We start from the raw sequence: 4,457 nt of genomic DNA, 5'->3' as shown, positions 1-4,457 counted from the left end.
TCAATAATTTTCAGCTAACTGGCTGCTGACCCTCATCTACGGTCAGACCTACGGACCGTGGATCGATTGACGGTTCGTGCTGGTCAACCGTCAATCGGGACTGAAGCTGGGCTTTTGGGGCATCGATCCACGGACACGAACTACGGTCCGTGACCTGACCTACAGACCGAAAGTCTGGTCGTGGGTCGACACTTAGCCAAATTTGTTGACTGAGTCTGGGAGGGGTTGCAGTGGTGAACCACGGACCACCAGCACAGGCCGTGGTCTGACCTACGGTCCGTGGATGATGACCGTAAGTTGCACCTGCAACTTCTCGAAATCTATATTTTTGGTCTGTTTCGAATACGGGGTGTTACAACATAATAATATACACCTAACACTTAATTACATGTACCAATATATCAAAACTTGAATCCTAATATAATAACCAAAAATATAAATTTACACCAGACTAACTTAGGAACAGTAACGTGGAAGAATTGATCATTTTTCCTGGTTTTTTGACCCACTCTTTGTTCCAACCAATGATTGGCTCATTATGGCCAATCACTGGCCCACATATGCCTGCCTATTCATTTAACCCCCCATACTTGCCTTAAATTTCCTAAACAAAACTCACGAATCACTTTAACAACCTACATCCATTCACCTTAATTTCCATCCAATGTTTCAATCATATACTTTAATTCTTTTATCTATTATCGCCTTCTCTAATGCCAACCACAAATTTATCCACACCTAGCCTCCAAATACCCCACTACGAATGAGACGTTAAATAAGAAGGAAGCATTACTTACTCAGGCAAATCAAATTCTTAAAGGCATACAAGATACCATTTATCCCATGATTAATTAACTAAAAGTAATTACGCTAATTTGCACTACGAATTGTTTCCTGCAGATCGCTCTTTCCTTCCCTCTCTCGTGCGTCTGTTAGGTAAAGTTTCTGCCTCTTTTCTTTTTCTAAATTAATTGTTTATTTAAACTGACAAACCCACTAACCTTTCTTTTTTTTTAATACATGGGCCTAATGGTATAGAGTCTTAAATAAATGATTACTTTAGCCCATTAACTATCGATTAATTCAATTATCTCAAATTACATATCAATTAATTAACTCAAGTTAAACGAATAGTTCAAAATTCTTAAAATCAATTTCACCGACTGATCATGAATGACTCGTGGCAACTACCGGGAGGGGTAAAATGGTAATCTTACAAAAATTTCAAAAAAAATACTTTTCGGGTCATTACTCATGGTCAAACACCCCATTACTAAAAATACAACTCAGATCTTAATTAAGATTACTACTTATTGGATACACATGTTTCAAGGGCTATATCAAAGTAATATTGGTATTACCAAATCCATGTCACGGTAACCAAAGAAAGCCTTGGAAGAACACCAGCAAACAAAAACTCTCTACAATACTCCCTTTGATCCTTTTGCATTGTGGCATTAACATAATCAAAATTAAGATCCATTTCTTCCGGAGACAAACAATCAAGACCCACTCTGAATTAAAATTTTCTCTGTAGCAGTTACTTTGATTTGATCTAGTTATAAATGAACAATACAGAATAATATTTGGGTTCAGGAGAATTTGTCGGCCATGGTGATGATATCTTGAGAAGAAGAGAGTAGATTAGCTATTGTTGGAATGAAATTGTACGATGAAATTCCTGAATCATAAAGGAGGAGACATAATTGAGTGATAAACATGGGAGGGGAGAATTAAGATATAGTGGTTGATTTGGAGTGAAAGAGTTAATTAAGCAGATAATTAATCAATCCTAGTTTTAAGGTATGTGGATATCTAATAATCTAATTGTATCTTCAAATAATATATAAATATATGGTATAAAATATAAAAAGTGGTAATATATGTAATTGTTTGAAAGTAAAGATAATATTAGTATATATAGTAGTGATGTATGTCTAATAAGGTAGTTTATCCAATTTAAAATAACATTGTCTTAACCTTGAACTTTCTTTAACACATAATAGTTATTCTGATATTAATGGTTTAGATTTATTTTTTGAATTAAAAGTGTTGAGGGAAACAATACAACTAGAAAATAATGATCTAATGGAAATACTCAATCAAATAAAAAGACTTGATTCTTTTCCTAATGCATGTATTGCTTATAGAATAATGTTAACAATTCCTATAACCATTGCCTTAGCCGAAAGAAGTTTTTCGAAAATAAAATTGATAAAATCCTATCTAAGATAAACAATGTCTCAAGAGAGATTGAATGGATTAGCTATATTATCAATTGAAAAATAATTACTAAAACAAATCAATTATAAAACAGTAATTAATGAATTCGCAATCTAAAAAAGTTAGAAAAAGTTAGATTTTAAATAAAAGTATATAGGATGATTTTTTTAATTTTTTTAGGGCCCCTCTCTATGATTTGGCTTTAGGCCCCCAATGTTGTTGAGTCGGCCCTGTCAAAAGTTAAAAGGAAAAAAAAAGAAATAAGAGAAATATACTCTCTAACTATCGTAAATGGTATGCAGATATCCTCCGTCATACTTTGGGACATTATTGGTGTCCCTACCGTCCAAAACTAGAGCATATATGTCACTCACTCTAACGGAAGACTAAATAGGGACACATGATGCAATCTTATCGGTCGAGCCGATATTTAATAAATGTCGGGTCGGTAGATAAGATTATGACATATGTATATCCGTTAGAATAAAGGGCATATATGCTCTAGTTTTTGGACGGCAAGGGCACCAATATCTCAAAAATATGACGGAGGATATCTGTGTACAATAGTATGAATATATTTTTGTGTTAATTAAGCATGCATCAAGAGACCAATTAGAAGTAACAGTCATTTCATTTTAAACTTGCAAAAAAGGAGAAAATATTTGTATATAATATGTAACAGGTGTTAGTATCTCTACAGTCTCCACTTATAGATGTCTCACAAAGTACATGCATCATGCTGTTTTATCAAATAAATACATCATTAAGGATGTGTTGGTTAGGAAAAAAAAGTACTTTTTGAAAGAAATTAAAAAACATTCACTATATTATTAGGTCAAGTATAAAGTTATAACATTATATGTTCATCAATTAGAAACTGATTAAATCATACAAAATCCTGAAATTAATACTTAGTAATAATTTATATTGGTGTGGATGACAATGGTAACACAATTATCTCATTTTAATGTTATAATTTGTGAATGTATAAATTAGTGTATATCACAAAATTGATGAAAGGAGTTCAATTGAATAACCTATTTTATCGAAAAATTATATTGTAGGCTTAACTCTAACGTGAGACGTTTAATATTATTTTGAATTCGCTTAGTGAAATATAATTTTCTCCATAAATCCATATTATTTTAGATCACATGTACTTTATGCTAAAAAGCTCACACCACTAAGTTAATACTTTAACCTTCCTAGTCCCACTAAAACCTAGATAATCTCCTTGTTTAAAATATGTTTTGGATGAGGATTAACTTTTTGTTTTATAATATTAGTTTAACAAAACATGCCCCTAAGCAAGTACAAATTTAACATAGGAATTCCAATTGGTATCTTACATATAGATGACATAAACACATAGACGGATTTTCTTACTTGGATGGGACAATTTAGCATAATAAAAATGGAGCAAATGGGACCTAAGATGACATAAAAGATAGATTCATTATAAAGGATAAAGCATAGGTCCAAAAATAAAGATTTAAATATGAAAAAAAAAAAAAAAGACTACAGCCACAAACAAAGCAAAAACATTAGTACTTAGTAGATTGAATTGTCACTTGAAAAAAAAATTAAAAGAAGAATAGACAAGTTACCTTTTTTTTACTCGGTATTCGATACGCATGTTAGAGTTTATTTACGAAAACAGCGCTTTCAACAAAACTTTTTCCATTTTCAGGGGCTAAAACTTGAGATTTGTAATAAGGTGTAGAAGAATCGCAACCATCCTACCACAACCTATTATTGATAACAAAAAAAAAAATCTAATTAAATATAAAAGGACATCGACTATCTCACTACGACTCATTATTAATAGGCAACTTATAAGTTGAATAGAATAGTAACTTGCATAGCTATAAAAAAAATGGGAAAAGGCTCAAATATGCCATCGAACTTTCAGAAAAGGCTCATTTATACCATCCGTTAAAAGTTTGGCTCATCTATGCCATTACCGTTTAAGAAAAGACTCATTCATGCCATTATTTTTTAATAGTGGTTTTGCAAAACCATTTTTTACACGTGGCCAATTATAATTCGGCCTCGTCATTATTTTTTTTATAAAAAAAAATCAAAATTCTGAATAAAAATTGAATTATAATTCGGCCACGTCATTATTTTTTTTTTAATTCAATTTTTGTTCAGAATTTCGATTTTTTTTATAAAAAAATTTAATGATGTGGCCGAATTATAATTGGCCATGTGTAAAAAATGGTTTTGCAAAA

The sequence above is a fragment of the Solanum tuberosum genome, unplaced genomic scaffold, assembly GCF_000226075.1.
Source record: "Solanum tuberosum cultivar DM 1-3 516 R44 unplaced genomic scaffold, SolTub_3.0 scf00352, whole genome shotgun sequence".
Lineage (NCBI taxonomy): Eukaryota > Viridiplantae > Streptophyta > Magnoliopsida > Solanales > Solanaceae > Solanum > Solanum tuberosum.
The sequence above is the reverse complement of the archived record's forward strand: the minus strand, read 5'-3'. Positions refer to the sequence as shown.